General features: G+C 43.0%; 3 pseudogenes; 1 reads left to right on the plus strand and 2 right to left on the minus strand.

Annotated features, from left to right (window-relative positions):
* Positions 1 to 1,443: 1,443 nt before the first annotated feature.
* Positions 1,444 to 2,268, minus strand: LOC147422644 (uncharacterized; annotated as a pseudogene).
* Positions 2,269 to 2,942: 674 nt separating this feature from the next.
* Positions 2,943 to 4,798, minus strand: LOC147422645 (uncharacterized; annotated as a pseudogene).
* Positions 4,799 to 9,225: 4,427 nt separating this feature from the next.
* Positions 9,226 to 15,303, plus strand: LOC147422646 (uncharacterized; annotated as a pseudogene).
* Positions 15,304 to 17,312: the final 2,009 nt, after the last annotated feature.

The following is a 17,312-nucleotide window of genomic DNA, read 5'->3' on the forward strand; positions in this document are numbered from 1 at the left end:
AAGTGGCATGAATGTGCTATGCGTCGTTTGGAAGCGGGAAAGAGAGCATATTATGCATTTGAGAACATGTGAAATTCGAGAAACATCAAGTGTTGGGTTCTCAAGAAGTATCTTTTTGATGCATTGGTGACACCGGTTCTTCTTTATGGAGTTGAAGTGTGGGGCGGGAGCATCTCAAAGTCTACTTGGAAAGAGTTTGAGAATGTCCAAAAGCGTTTTCTTACAAACTTTCTCCAAGTTAAGACACAAACACCATATATGCTCCTACTTCTTGAGTCGGGATCTCTTCCAATTGAGGTTATGGGCATGGAAAGGGTTGTGGAGTACATGATAAAGATGCGTCAAAACCCCTCACATCGACTTCCTACAATTGCATGGGAAGCAAGCAAAAAAGTTCAAAAGACGCATAAAAGCAAGATCTTGAGCACGGGATGGATGCAAGACATAAAGAAGTGGTTTGGGAGATGGGATGCATTACACTTGCTACATGATGCTTCAATTGACTGTCAAGTGAATGAAGCTTTTCTACAACGCCAATGTATTACGGCTTGGGAGAAATCCGGTGGGTCACGCTTCATACATTACACCACCTATATTGCCCCCAACTACAAAACCATGTTCTTCGCTGAGAGAGGAAACCGTACTCACACTTACATGCTTGAGCCTATTCCCTTGTCCGCGATATGCACTATCGCAGCAATTCGGCTTAGCTCCCATTTCCTTTGATGCGAGATAGGGCGTTGGGGCAATGGAGAAGAGTCAAATCTTTTGTGCACATTATGCTCACTACAAGTTCAAGAGTCTGAGTACCACACACTACTAGAGTGCTCAGCTTTTGATCACATCCGAACTTGCTTCTCTCACATTTTCAGCCATAACTTAGACCTACACACTTTCCTCTCCAAGTCAAAGTGTGGGCTCTCCATTGCGACTCTCATCACTACAATTTTGGAGCATCGAGAGTCACTCATCAGCCATACACATACTACATCACATGTAACTTTGGTCCCATAGGTCATATTTGACCTCCGAGGACGATAATAAAATCTATCTATCTATCTATGTATCTATCTCTCTCTCTCTCATCACACATTCACTAATTGCATATCAAAAGACAACAATGATATAATTCACTTTATTGAAAACTCTAAACAAATGTCATCGTTTTCACAACTCAAGGTAAATGTGATAGCCCAACAAATGCTAGATTATTACAACAGTCTTTTTGCACTCAGTAAAGTCTTGAGCTCGTTATCAGCCAGGCTAGACTGATGAATGAACATGTTGTTGTTTATGTCCATCTCAAGTAGATATAATACAAGTGTTTGCAAGCCACATAGGTCATTCCTTCCCCTGACCTCCTTTGGAAGTCTCTGCAAGTACAACTAGGATTCCTAGCTACTGTGACTCGATATTTCTCACCACGTAACTTCGAGTTTGGTGTTATTGCAATGAGACGTCATGCTTACCGATCTTTAACATTTCCACTTGTTCGATGACCATTTCTAGTCCTAAAGCACTGTCGATCCTTTTCGATGCCTCTTCAGAAACACCTGTCCTATACCTGCCCGCACGTCTTTGCCCTTGCACTTCCATAGTTTCTGTTGCGATATGAAACCCTGCTAGCTGCAAAGACTTTACTTCCAGCGCTGTTAAGTTCGTGCCCTGTGCCACTGGCCACTCAAGTGTAGGTCTTGGAGGCCGCATCACAATATATGGACATACATCCCACACATGTTTGACATCATCACTACAAAACCATACCCATGTCTCATTGTTATGCCCCTCCCAGTTGCGTTTCCCCCAAAAACTTGGTGCCGATGTTCCCTCTTTGCATAAATTCACCTTTTTCTTGCACTTTCCTCCTTTGATTTTTCCTTGGCAAGTGAACTTAGACCCCGGTTTGCACCTGCGGATTGCCCACATGGTGTCATTTATGTCAACCTCGATGGCCCTAAGTGTCACCCCGACATTCTCCTCGTCCATAGAGTGATCTTGGATTACCTGTGGTGCATCTCCAAATGACAACTTTCGAGCCTTTCTTTGTCGAGCCACATTTTGAGTGACATACTTTGGCCTGTGTGAACTATTTGCCTCCTCGCCTATAACATTGCCCAATGTCTTGCGTCGCCTTGTCATTGTAACCCGGTCTCCAAAAAACTCTGGTACCTTTGGAAGATCAGTTCCTCCAATTGCATCGTTCACAACACGGCTACTCTATGATGGAGTAGGTGTGTGAAATTGTCGTGAAGCTGCCCTGTCTTTCATCTTGCTTATGCTTGGTCCGCTTCCTATATACTTACCCTCTGTATATGCCATTCTTTTGGATTGTTGAAGAAGAGTGTTCCCAATATACGAAACTGTTGCATCGTACAAAGAAATTTTAGGCTTGTGACCTTCACCTGCTAGCCATGAACCGTGACGTGACTCTGAGAGATTTGTTCGAGGGACGACCTTGATGCAATAGTCATCTAAAGCCTACAAAAAAATAAATGAATATATTTCATTGATATCATGAAGGGTCTATGGACATCCTACAACCTATTCTAGAATAAATTTGAAAACTTACACCAACAATTTCCTTCCTCCAATGAGGGTACCTCACATGCCACCAACTCAACCAGCACTCCATTGGGCCTAGATTCCCATCTGCCACCTTTCCTGTTTCCCACCAAGATCGAATGAACCGATATTGGGCCTCTGCATCTTCATTGCTTTGCGCGCACCGCCATATTCAACACAGTCGCTTGTGCTCGTCTTGAAATGCATTGAGAACATATTTTGTGGTGTGGATCCTAGACTTTGTTCCCAATGGAAAAGTCATGATCTCTCCCTACCTTTCATCACCATATCCGGACCTCCATTCCAGTTTTCTTGGGCTTCATCTGCGATAAAGCCAGCAAAATTTGGTGGGGACACCCCATTGCGCTCTAGTACGTTGATCATTTATTGCCAAAAATCATCTGTGTTGTAGTGTCCTCTTCTTTTAGCTCACATATGGCAATTGTCATTAATTCTTGGACACTGAGCATCAACACAAAGCCACATTAACATTTAAGTATGTGTCAATATGTATTGAGTATTCTAGAGTTTGTTCTAGAATAGGTTGTAGGATGTATTGAACATAAAATTAAAAGAATTAAATTAAAACTTGCCTTGGATCGTAAACATGTGCTGCCATGGTTGTCCATCCTTCTACCCGTCGAACGTGATCAAAGCAAACCCACGCTCTTTTTAGATCTCCATTTCCATTTCTTTGCATTCTATTGACAATATCTATGCCTGAGCCAGGTTCTGTTGTCGACATCTTGAATACAAAACATCTATCCTCCTCTCTATTAGATTGACCTGGAAAAAGCATTTCGTGGATAAACACAAATGTCAAGCGTCTCTTTAAGTCAATTATCAATGACTCCTCTCCACAAGCACTTGACTCCCCACGAATTTTATGCACCCAATTCTTAATTCTGCGGAGAACATCATGAAAGCTTAGAAATATATAAGACTTTAAGTTTATAAATTATATTAAAATGCATTTCCCATACCTTTGGCTTTTAACAAGAGGAAATATTTCTTGAAGTAGAACTGACAACTCTACTTGTCCAAGCAATGTGCATTCACCTGAAGAAGGTTGAAGGATAGATTGGGAAATAAGCTTAACCCCCTCCATTTGGATTTTTCTCGGCCAGCTTGGATGCCAAGTGAATCAACGGCCTCAGCCACCAAAGACTTCACCCTTGCAATGGTACTTTTGGATGACCCTAGTTTGACATAATGGTCATGGAAGCCTTGGTGCACCATGGCTTGAGAATAGCGTTTATCGGTTGGCATTATGTAGTAAACTTGGCAGTCGCAGGTTTTTCGAATAGCAAGCACATGTTGACAATAGAAGCACTTCAAGGTTCCATACTTTTGCAAGTCACCATTTAGCATTGGTCTCTCAATTAGTTTACCTGTTATTCCATGCCTACAATTGTGATTTTGACACTCTTCCCTTGTACATGAAAGAAAAGAATAAGGAATACCTATCCAAGACGACCGGTTGGGTATTCCTGTAGATAACACTTGTGAGCACTCTGCAAACACACATTCAAAATCACGTCCGCAATAGCTTTTCTTTATAGTTGCTGGAAATTTGATGTTTGTGGTTGTTGGTTTTGTCCACACATGACCATCCACTGATTGCTCCATTCCATCCATAGCTGACCTCTCGATATTAGGCTGAGGTGGAAATTCAAACACCATGTTTCCATTGTAGCTTGATGGAATTTCTTCCACCCACTCCCATTCCGATGATGCGATCAAGGTCTTTAGCTTTGGAGATCTCATAGTGGGATGTAACGCTAGCTCCACTATGCTAAAGGAATCACCGATAGGAGCCCGGTCCTTCTTACATCCCTCTTGTAGTGGGAGTCTAGGTCGATCACCCCATTTTTGGGTGTTTTGTTGGTGGGGTCAAAGTGAACGTCTTCTTTCTCTTCATCAGAAGAAAGCAATAGTATGTCGGCAGATTGTAGTGATGTAGTAGCTTTCACCGAGAAATTATAGAATGCAACATACTCTGTGGAAACTTTAGCATCCAAAACATAAAGAGGAGAGCTATTACCTTTACCTACATTCTGCAAAGGAAATGTTAACGGTTCACCTTCAACAGATTTTGCTAGGCAAACACATTATAACCAGCTGGTGCATTTATGTCAGCTCCAGATAGAACCAACAAAGATCCTTCCGATGATAGGTGGTGTGGTTTGCCAACCCCCACACCACCCACGTGAACGATGAAATGAGAGCTTTCCATTGAGAGAGAGAGAGAGAGAGAGAGAGAGAGAGAGAGAGAGAGAGAGAGAGAGAGAGAGAGAGAGAGAGAGAGATGGAGGTAGGAGGAATGTGTTGGCAAAGTGAGGAACAGGAGGAGAGGATGAGAAGGGGAGATAGAGGAGAGAGTGAGAGATAGTAGTGAAGGTGCCCTGAGCATAGGATGTAGGTAGAGTGGACAAAGGTATGTGGATGTAGTGAAGGGAGGTACAGCTGGAGGGAAAGATGATAGAGAAATGGGGTAGAGTAGATAGAGGATTTTATAGATAGTCAAGAGAGAGAGAGAGAGAGGCTGGAGGAGAGAATTGAGGTAGAGTGGATAGAGGTTTGTATAGATAGTTAAGGGAGGGAGAGGTTGGAGTAGACATGAGGGATGGTGAGTGATGCTAAGTAGAGAGGTAGAGGAGTAGAGATGGTGAGTGAGGGTAAGTAGAGAGGTAGAGGAGTAGAGATGGTGAGTGAGGGTAAGTAGAGAGGTGGAGGAGGAGAGATAACTAAAAGATGGAAAAAAATGGTAAGCTGTATTGAGCCATCTCTTTATAAATCCTTGATACAAGTGAAATGTTGAGAGTAGGGAGGGTGGAGGTTGAAACGGTTACAAAAAAAAAGAGAGGAGTATAATCATACCACGTTAAAACTCTGTTCTTCTTCTTCTCTCTCTCTCTCTCTCTCTCTCTCTCTCTCTCTCTCTCTCTCTCTCTCTCTCTCTCTCTCACACACACACACACACACACACTTTTCTTTTTTGTTAATCTCTCTCTCCCTCACACACACACATACACATACACATACTGAATGTACGGTATCTTGTTGATGCAACCTTCCCTCATCTTGCAATCTTGATGGGTTGTAGCTTCCATTAAACATGTCAAAACTCTGGAAGGATTGCACGCTCATTGATGTTGCACATTGATGTTGCTCCAAGGTTGTGGTGGTACTATTGCAAAACATGGAGCTTGCTGAGTAGAGCTATAATGGGTAAGAACCTACGTTCCCTAAAAGATGGTCAAAGATGGTAAAAATTGTAGGTTTTCATAAGAAGGCCGAATGTCTATCAATACAAGATGATAAAACTAGAATTTGAGTTGATTATGTAGGCTTTGAAGATGAATTGCTTCATTAATTTTAGACATGATTTCCTTTTTGTGAGGTAATTTAACTATAGGCTAAGCTCTCAAAAACCGATCTCAATTGTCAAAAGGGAATAAAGAGTAAAAAATCTTGAACAATCCAACCAAAATAGATACAAGGGTATTCTTGGAATTTTCACAAATTAGAGGGGTATCAAATGCAGTGAAACTGTTATTGGGGAGGTAGGGCAGATGAGCGCTAGAATGCGAGTTGTACTTGGGATCATGCAAGTTGAGAGTGCTCACATGCTAAGGCCACGATGGTGCACTTTAAAGTAGAACCTTTGAGTAGCCAGGATGGTCAACTTTTGAAGTTGCTTGAAACCAAGTGTTGAACCAAAAAAAAGGAGCAATAGCGATACCGCTATTACTGCCTTTTTTAAGTAAAAAATAAAGGGAGCAATAGCGATATCGCTATTGCTCCTGACGTTTTTATATGCCTTCTGTGCCTACACAGCTCTCGACGCGCCTACGCAGGCATCGACTCCACACCAGCTCGTCTACTCATACGCCCAAGTAAGCTCTCTCTCTCTCTCTCTCTCTCTCTCTCTCTCTCTCTCTCTCTCTCTCTCTCTCTCTCTCTCTCTCTCTCTCTCTCTCTCTCTCTCTCTCTCTCTCTCTCTCTCTCTCTCTCTCTCTCTCTCTCTCTCTCTCTCTCTCTCTAACCGGCAAGCAGTCAAGGAAGCTGCACCACCCCTCGCGATTCCAATACCAGCTGCAGCAACACATAAACTTGCCCCAAAATGGTGTCCCCTCGATTGACAAGCCTGGAGTGACAAGGGCCAGCAGCCTCAGGCACCAAGTCGGGAGGCTGGACTCTCAGAGTCAGCTTCCACTCTGCCATTGTGGCAGCCATGATGCCCTCTCTCTCTCTCTCTCTCTCTCTCTCTCTCTCTCTCTCTCTCTCTCTCTCTCTCTCTCTCTCTCTCTCTCTCTCTCTCTCTCTCTCTCTCTCTCTCTCTCTCTCTCTCTCTCTCTCTCTCTCTCTCTCTCTCTCTCTCTCTCTCTCTCTCTCTCTCTCTCTCTCGCACTTGGAGAGATGGCGTACGACCAGACTCAGCAGAGACCTATATTAAAAGATATGATTCCACCCCACGATTCCAATACCTGCAGAAGGTTGAACGATATGGGTCTTGATATTAAGAGGTGTATCATAGCTCTATATGTAGTGCTCTAAGCTAGTTTAAAAAGCCCATCTGATACCTTTGATGATGCTGATTTCTTTTGTGGTGGGTTGAAAATTGGCAGTCTGACATAATTTATGGAATTATGCATGTATGGGCATAGGTATGCAGAGATTTTACTCGTGGAAGGTGTGCTAGCTAGGCGAGCTGAGGAATGCCGATATGCTCACCATATTCCCGGAACTGGTGATGGTGATTATGCTGTTGTAAGACAGATTCCATGTGATAATGCTCTTAAGTGTGTCAGCAGTTTTTTTCGTATTTTTGACATACTTTTGGTGACCAATTTTTGCAGGTTTGCCAAGATTATCTTTGTGGAAAATGTCAAAGAGCTTCATGTCGATACTTTCATGCTCCAAATCGTTTAAGAACACAGATTAAAGATGTATACCCCTTGTGAAATGTCTCCTTATGTATACCCCTCATGACCAGAGTGTGCTGATCTAGATCGACGCTTGATGCTGTTTGAATTTGCAGCAAAGCATGTTCGCCTTTATTGTGTGTCTGTGTGTGTGTTTTATTTGTGTGTCTCTCTCTCCCCTCTCTACAGTACAAAAAGATGAGTAAAGATTGAGAGGACCATTTTATGTTGTTGCTCTAGACAGGTATGGTCCTCCCTTTTTTTTCCTCCTCCCTCTCTACCACCTCATCCCATCCTCCTACCTCTCTACCCCCTTCCTTCTCACCATCTCCTCACCTCTTAGCTATCATCTCTCTATCCCTCATCCTCTCCGCCTCTCTCCTCTTCCCTCCTCCTGTATCCCTCCCACCAATTTTCTTTCTTCCTCTTGTTTTCCCTCACCTCTCCTCCTAGTCCTCTATCTCCATCCCTGTCCTCTCTGTTGGCCATCCTCCCTCTCCCTCTCCTTTTCTCTCTCCCTCTCTCCATCTCTCTCTCTCTCTCTCTCTCTCTCTCTCTCTCTCTCTCTCTCTCTCTCTCTCTCTCTCTCTCTCTCTCTCTCTCTCTCTCTCTCTCTCTACATCCTTGAGCCCATCCCGTTGAGTGCGATCCGCACCATTGCCTCCATTTGTCTTAGCTCCCATTCTCTATGCTGCAAGACAGGACGTTGGGACACTGGCGAGGAGTGTCATCAACTTTGCACCTCATGCCCTCGTCAAGTGTGAGAGAGAGAGAGTACCACACACTACTTGAGTACTCAGATTTTGACCACATTAGGTCCTCTTTTCTCCATATATTCAGCCATGAGTTCTCTCTACATACCTTCCTCTCCCAACCACGATGTGGACTCTCTATTGTGACACTCATTTCAGCTATTTTTGAGCATCGAGAGTCACTTATGACCTCCACTCACACCACGTGACATGTTCATTTGGTCCCATAAGTCATATTTGACCTCCAAGGATGATAATAGAACTATCTCTCTCTCTCTCTCTCTCTCTCTCTCTCTCTCTCTCTCTCTCTCTCTCTCTCTCTCTCTCTCTCTCTCTCTCTCTCTCTCTCTCTCTATGTTGATGTAAGACTAAACAAAACCCACGTTACTTTGTTGAAGGTGTTGCTGTATTGGAGAAAACAAAATCTAGAGGACATTCAACCACATTCGGCTGTACAGGTCAATCCTTTGAACAAATGCCGAAGCATTCTATTTTGTTGAGATTCATATTCACATGCAATCTAGTATAGTTAATATACAGCTTACCATCTTCATAGCATTTGTGCATTGATGACAATTGATGTTTAGAATGTAGCTATCCATGATCTCTCTCTCTCTCTCTCTCTCTCTCTCTCTCTCTCTCTCTCTCTCTCTCTCTCTCTCTCTCTCTCTCTCCCCCCCCGCAAGGATTTCATCTGTGAAAATGAAACTTATGTGAATATCAAGAAGAACATCACAACCTGGGGGAAGTAGTGTGTAATAGTATTGATATTTATTGATTTCATTTCAATATCTTGCGGAAAACACATGGCTACAAAAAAATTGTCTTTTAGCAAGAATGAGCACGTGGTGCTCTTAAGCAAGGGCAAGGAAGTTGGGAAAGGAATTATGATACAGTCTCTACCCCACGAAAAGCTACATGGAAGAGAGTTTCCTAGAGGCATATTGGGAGTAGCCGTCCAATCGGCATCAGCTTCCGGTCTCATGTTGCCACATGTTCCACCATTGACGATGATGTGTGCACCTTAGGTGCAGCAGTGGGTACAGTTGTGGCGTGGCCGATAAGAGAATTGGTATTGAGACCTCTTAATTTTATTCAGTCTTACATGCTCTCTTTTGCAAGCAACATCAAACATTTTGTGTCCAGGCAAAAGGACAACGAAATGTATCCTCTGGAGGCAAAGGTTCAGTACCTGTCGCTCCAAGAGCCACTAGCATAGCATCGGGTGCTATGCCCAAACCAAGCGTTTCAAAGCCTCCTCCAAAGAATCTTGTTGCAGAGGTAAGCCACTGGAGTTTATTGCACTATTTACTCATGAAATTAATCGTTGTCTGCCAGTAACCTAGGCTAATAATTATTTGCCTATGGCCAAGTAGTCGACGGGTGTTAAGAAAAGAAGTGCAGATCAAGGAAGTGAAGTCATTGAAAGCAAGCGGGTCACACAAGCACAGAAAGAAGAGGACCCTAGCTGGGAGCCCCCAAAGAACAAGCGTAGAATTCCTCTGAAAAAGGAAGGTGCTAGCACAAAGAAAGATGTCACCAAAGCGAAAGTAGTGCAGAAGCCAGTGAAAGCCAATGCAGAGGGCACTACACAATCCGAGGTACCAGCACCATCAAAGGACCAGTTCCCTATTACGAACTACTCAAGTGAAGAAGATGATGAAAGAGAGGATGCGGGGGATGAAGATCACGATCTTTTTACTATTACCGAGAAATCCACCCTGAAATGGGATTTTCTTGACGACACTTTGCACCGCCTTCAGGTTGGTAATTTCTAAAATGGTATGCTCATCTAACATTCCTGACACAAACTACAAGATTGAAAGCTATTCAAGTACGGTTATATAGGATAATCGCAAAGTATCACTGCCACTAGTGCCATTGTGCCATTGTTACCACATCCAGTGGTACGGCCAGTGCAAGATCGTGTGCACAATCTAGTGTTGGAGTTCTTTGGAAATGGATATGTTCCACATCGTGCTAGGTTCATGCTTTTAATAAGGACTCCAGATCTAGATGCAGTAGAAGTTAGTCATGCTATTCGGAAAACCTGGGATCCAATCTGGATGCAACTTATAATAAGGATTTTGAGAAACAATTGCATAACTCCGGGGGTGGGGGCGTGAAAGGAAAAATGTTGTACACATGGGATGGGAATCACCGTCTTCGGCCATGGAATGCACAAATTGATATAGGTAGATTACTTTATACACTTTTGTTTCCTGACTCAATATCAAGATGAGATAAATTTTGTGAAACTATGCAAGATAATTTTGCTCTGCAGTTCACAAAGAGGAGCCTAAATACCATTGCTGTGTGGAAGCCTGCATGGTTAAGGTCACTAAAGAGAACGAGGGAGAAGTTCTCACTGTGGTGGCACGCTTGAATCGGTAAGCTTAGCTATAACATAATTAACGCATCCTAGTCAAATCGATTAGCTTAGCCATAGCATGAGTATTGCTTCCTAGTCAATTCGATAAGCTTAGCTATAGCATGATTATCACTTCCTAGTCTTTTAATGGTGTAAGTTTTGTTGCCACAGCATTAATGACAAAGGCTACGTAAAAACTTCCTTCATAGATATGCTATGTATGGTAAGAGCAATGGGCACAGCCAACATGGATACATTGCTTAAGGGTTTGGAGGAAGATGTTCCAGGATGGTTGCAATGAGAATTAGATGTTGAAATGAATAAGTGTGGGGGATTGCGAAGACGCTAGTACAAGGTTCCTCTTATCGTGCTATCCCAACTTCTATATCCGGTAATTTTCATTGTCCTTTAGGTTATTCTCACCATGACAATGTAGTGGATCAAACAAAGAATGAACTAATGTCACGATTCAGGCAAAGTATACAAAGGCTTTGCAATCTGTGAGTAATAAGCAAAATGAGCTCTCAACGGAGGAGTTCCATTACCATAACACATTCTATAAGGCTAACAAGAAAACCCAAAAAAATACGCAACGGGCATCCGCAATTGTGGATCCTAACTTAGGAGAAGAGTGGTGGAGGTAAGACTAATAGGGATTTCTTTCAAACGAAGTTAAGTTTACATTCACGTGTTACTTAAAAAATTTTAACATTTATTTCTAGATTGCTTATGGACATAGACTAGAGTAGGAGACCAAAGTGGTTGACAGATGATCGAATATACAGTCTTGCATGTGCCGATCTACCAGTCGATCATCGTAGCAATGTGCTAAGGGCCTTGGTTAGCGATGACCCAACCACATTATATCCAAGCCTAAAATCAGCGCTAAGTAAGGTCATTTTGCGATAAATGTTTCAAAAAAAAAAAGAGTATAGTATTAAATAACGTAGTTATGTAATAATGTAGACGACCACTTCGTATTTCGCACTTGTTTACGTTGAGAGACATGGTGGAATCGACTTGTGAACGAGGCTACGAGACAGTATGCTTTGCTGAAGAAATCGTGCCGCCTCCCTGAAAAAAACACCCTAGTGACAATTATAAGGGAGTGGAAATCGAGGTACAGTGGCACATTGTATGAAGTGGAGTGCGCGAGATTGAAAGGTGGACTCAAAGCTAACAAGCACAAACAGAAGGAGGGTACTAACATGGCCACCAAACGAGCATTTTACAGGTATGTAATCTTGTCCTAATTGATTCCTAAATCCCAAAAAGTTTGAGTGGGTAACAATAAGTATATTTTGGCAAACATATACCAGATGGGTGCAGAACATGGGTTGGACAGATAAAGTTCCAGTTACAAAAGAGTGGCTCAATGTGAAGCACAGTGCATGCATGTATACGATGCGCAGCATTGTGGCCCAAAAAGATTTATGTTGAGTGTCCTCTTTTCATTGACTTTGCGAAGGACACATTCCCCCCCAACGAGCTGGAGCAGCTCAAGGAGGCAGAGACCGGCAGAGTTAAAAGATAGCAAGAAGAGGTAAAAGCATACAAAAACATAGTTAAACTATTTTCAAGTCATGTGAGGATTTAACTGCAACCCGTGAAATTAATTTTGCCAGGGTAAGAACCTACGTTCCCTAAAAGGAAAAGATGTTGTGACTGAGGAGACAGATAACGAAGAGGAGGAGGAGGAGGATCGTGAACCAAGGCGCAGCGACGGTGAATGTCCTTCGGAGTTTGAGGGTGATGAAGACGAAAGTGATGTGCCACCTTCTCCAACTGCTAAACCTACAAGAGCCCCACAATCTACCCAGGCAAGTTTTCGCACACCCTTGTTGTTGCTTGAATGGAAAGGTTGAACTAATAGTATTCGTGTAATTTATATGCTCTCCACAGGGGAGTAGTGCGAAGAAGGATAAAGGTCAAGAAATGGACAGAGATACTCCGATGCCTCTAAACAAGGTTAGTACATCAAGTCCTAAAGCAGGTCAAGAGGGAGACACACAATCAATGGGAGAGAACCTATTAACACCGAGACCCTTGTCGCCATGGAAGCCACCAAGAAGCCTAGAGAACCAAGGCACATTAATCAAGTCACCTCATCTTCAAACCCATGTACCCATGGAATCTGCGGGTATACATGGGATCATTCAAGCTCATAATAGTTCCACAACACATCAAGAATTTGAACCATCCAAATACTCATCAATACCTCCCCAACAACAATAAGAACCATTGCCATCAGAAGCTCATATTCATTTCCTAGAGCCTGAACAAGCGCCACCAGCATCTCATACCACTTCAGAGCCTCATGTTCTTCCTTCGCATGACGAGGCACATGAGCAGGCACAACGACAGTGCACAGAGATTGGAATTAATATAGGGCCTGCTCATTTACACCGCCAGGCGACCACTGAAAGTGAAGGATTGCAGGATGCCATAGGCTTTAAGGAAATGACAAAAATTATCGGTCTACCTCGTAAGTATGGAATGATTGATTGTGGTATGTGTTGTGCAGTAAGCAATGTATTTATTGTAGTGGGTGGATACAAATGATGCGAATGGCACAATAACCAAAGTTTCAACAGGATTGTCTACTGTAGCAGAGACTGGTCACCGCGGAGAGCCTGCTCTTCTTGTTGGAGGTGAGCAAGTGTGTAGCAACAAAGAGAAGATATCTTAAAGTATTTAAAATACATTCACTTACCTATTTGTTATATCCAGATGTCATGGTGCAATGCAACACTTCACCTCACAATGAAGCACAGAATTCAATGGCACATAGCTCTGGTATGCTCACAACCTGAGGTACTTCTGGTATTATTGTCTCACCTTACTAACTCGATGTTCATTCTTTAAAATCAGATTCTGCAGTTTTAGCTGTTGATCCTATGGGAGCAACTGACGATACGGGCAAGGGAGATGTAGGTGCCCTACTCACAAAATTGCTATAGTAGCTAGACAAAGCTTTCGGGTGCGAGGCAGGACAACAAATGCAGGTTGCGATGCAATATTTTTTCATCTACCAACCAACACAAGCTTCGTCAAGATAACATTACCCAATATCCCCAAATGGAACCATTTCAAAATCAATCAAATCCAAAAGATTTTTGGTATTGCCAGGGAGTATCTTGATGAGAAGGGAATTGATATGTCTTCGAGAACATGGATGGGCATTATCAAGCCTAGAAAATTGAAATGGGTACTATCTTGACCATACAACTATTGTCCTGTGTGCTACTCCATTCAGCCTCCATGGTGGTGTTACGGTAGGTAAAACTACTTGCTTGCTTTGGAAAATTAGTGTGTGATAGAGTGTGTCCTCATTATGAGTCTTAAGTCCCACAGACGCGATGCTTGGAAATTGTTGTATTCCGCAAAATTGGTGCCTACAAATTGAATTGAAATCCTGATTCAGACGTTATCTTTGATTACTACAACGCCAGTCATTGGCAACTCAAAACGGATGGCTGTCCTTGGCGAGGTATACAGTGAGTTTTCAACAAGTTCACCTCCATTGTATTTTCTTATCTAAATTTCCAGACATGCATTTAGAATGATGATATCTCTTCAGTGGGCATGGAGAGAAGTCCAACTTTACACGAGAAGCTACTCTCTTTCTATACAGAGGAGGGTAATGTAGTATTACAAATGTATGCTGGTTGCGGTCTTCTGGCACGTTCGAGGCTACAAATGGGTCGACATGTACTATTGCTAGATCGACAAGAGTCAATGGAAGAATTGCAACATCTATGTAATGGTAAGTGTCTTTCTTCCTCGAGTAGTGTGAAAGACTGAATTATGTATCCCTCCTAATATGATGCTAAGTAAGATCCATTTGGTAATTGATCGTTGTGAAGGCACAGGCACACTTCCTTCTTGCCATGCGAAAAGGAAACTCATAGTGTTCGATGTTAACGGTGGCAGTGGGAAAGTGCTCCTTCCCACGCTGCAAATATTCTAAATGTAGGGCAAATGGGTTTGTCATTGCGACCAGGGATATTGCTATTGTTGAGGGTGGTGTTTAAGCTATTCCATGTAGGGGTTTGGAGCTCCATGCAAGAGCAAAATCTGACCCCCATTATCGATTTAATTAAGAGTAAATATAAAGAGGCTGGGTATGGTGAGACATTTTTCAAGTTTTGTCTGCATCAAGGACACTGTGAAGAGAGGCACTACGAAGGCAAGCATCCAAAATTCAATTTGGTGTTTGTGAAGAACTTTAGATATGAATTGGTAGCCTCATACATCAAGGACCCTCTGGACACCATTCTAGTAGATGACAATCCTGAGAAGGCAATTGAAAACCCACCACATACGCTTGTCACAGTAAGGAGTTATGATGGAGAGAGCAACGACAATGTGCTCCTCATGAATTTACTCCCATATCTAGAAGGTCTTCATGCATATCCTGAGTTAGCAACGGATTATATCAAGAACACGCCTTTCAAACAGGGTACGCAATGTGTGTCATAGGATTCATTTAAAAGGTAATTGGTTTCAAATACTGTCTTCTTCGACTTCTTAGTAAACTTTTAGTATTAATGTAGTTTTTGCTAAGAGCATTGTCCCTAAACAAAATTTGATTGTAGTTTCTACAGTGCATGGTGGGGAAGTTGAGCACACAATGGAGGCGACACATGGTCTTGGAGGAGATGCAGTCATGGCACATCCTAAAATGTGATGAGGGAACTAAGAACATTGTGTACACAACAATGTTTAGCTGCTATATTGTAACTCAACGTCATCAAATAAATAAAAATATTTGGGTCATTTTTTAGTCTCCTCTTTGTGTCTTTGTTTTAATCTATTTGGATTTAGATATGTACATGTGATGAGGGACCAAGATAATTGTGTACACAGCAATGTTTAGCTGTTAACGTCATCAAATAAATACAGTAATTTGGGTCATTTATTACTATCCACTCTCTATGTTTGTTTCAATCTATTTGGTTTTAGATATGTACAGAAGAGAGAGAGAGAGAGAGAGAGAGAGAGAGAGAGAGAGAGAGAGAGAAAGAGTGTGAGAGAGAGAGAGAGAGCGCAAGCACGGTTTAGTGGGAGAGAGGGAGAGAGAGACCACATGAGGTAGATTGAGAGAGAGAGAGAGAGAGAGAGAGAGAGAGAGAGAGAGAGAGAGAGAGAGAGAGAGAGAGAGAGAGTGCAAATATAATAGCCTAAATGATTTTAGCATGCGATAGCGTGAACATGCACCCAGGTCAGAGTAATTGTTTTCTTTTTTGTTAAATTGGATAAAAAACCACACTAGCAATGTGGGGGGAGGGGTAGGGATTGGTGGGGTAGAGGAGAATAGAGAGGGAAGTAGCAGATGGAGAGATGGAGAGAGAGAGAGAGAGGGGGGGGTGTAGGGGTTAGAGAAACATATTGCAATGTGGGGGGCGGTATGCGGAATAGTGTGGAAAAGGAGAAGAGAGAAGGTCTGAGGAGGAGGAGAGAGAGAGAGATAGATAGATAGATAGATAGTTTTATTATCATCCTCGGAGGTCAAATATGACCTATGGGACCAAATGAACATGTCACGTGGTGTGAGTGGAGGTCATAAGTGACTCTCGATGCTCAAAAATGACTAAAATGAGCGTCACAATAGAGAGCCCACATCGTGGTTGGGAGAGGAAGGTATGTAGGGAGAGCTCATGGCTGAATATATGGGGAAAGAGGACCTAATGTGGTCAAAATCTGAGCACTCAAGTAGTGTGTGGTACTCACTCTCTCGCACTTGACGAGGGCATAAGGTGCAAAGTCGATGACACTCCTCGCCAGTGCCCCAATGTTCTGTCTCACAGCGTAGAGAATGGGAGCTAAGATGAATGGAGGCAATGGTGCAGATCGCACTCCACGGGATGGGCTCAAGGATGTAGGGATGGGTTCGGTTACCACGTTCGGAGAAGAAGAGAGATTTGTAGTTTGGGGCAACGTGTGTGGTGTAATGGCTGAAGCGAGAACCTCCGGATTCTCCCAAGCTGTGATACATTGGCATTGTAAGAAGGCGTCATTAACTTGGGAGTCGATCGACGCATCCTTGACCAAGTGACATGCATCCCATTTTCCAAACCATTTCTTGATGTCAAGCATCCACCCCGAACTTAGTATTTTTCTCTTGCATGTCTTTTGAACCTTTTGACTTGCTTCATATGCGATTCTAGGAAGTCGATGCAAAGGGCTACGTTGTGTCTTACGCATGTACTCCACAACCCTTTGCATGCCCAAGACCTCAATGGGAAGCGATCCGGACTCAAGAAGTAAGAGCATGTAGAGAGAGAGAGAGAGAGAGAGAGAGAGAGAGGGGGGGGGGGGGACACATTGCGGCAGATTGAGGAGAGAGAGAGAGAGAGAGAGAGAGAGAGAGAGAGGACACATGAGGCAGACTGAGAGAGAGAGAGAGAGAGAGAGAGAATGTGAATATTGTAGCCTAAATGATTTTAGTATGCGATAGCGTGAACATGCACCCAAGTTAGAGTAATTGCTTTCTTTTTGGTTCAATTAGATAAAAAACCACATCGCAATGTGGGGGGAGGGGTAGGGATTGGTGGGGTAGAGGAGAAGAGAGACGGTAAGGGAGAGGAGAGAGAGAGAGAGAGAGAGAGAGAGAGAGAGAGAGAGAGAGAGAGAGAGAGAGAGAAAGAGAGAGAGGGGAGGGAGAGAGAGAGAGAGAGAGAGAGAGAGAGAGAGAGA

The sequence above is a fragment of the Adiantum capillus-veneris genome, chromosome 27 (assembly GCF_014529385.1).
Source record: "Adiantum capillus-veneris isolate H3 chromosome 27, ASM1452938v2, whole genome shotgun sequence".
Taxonomy (NCBI): domain Eukaryota; kingdom Viridiplantae; phylum Streptophyta; class Polypodiopsida; order Polypodiales; family Pteridaceae; genus Adiantum; species Adiantum capillus-veneris.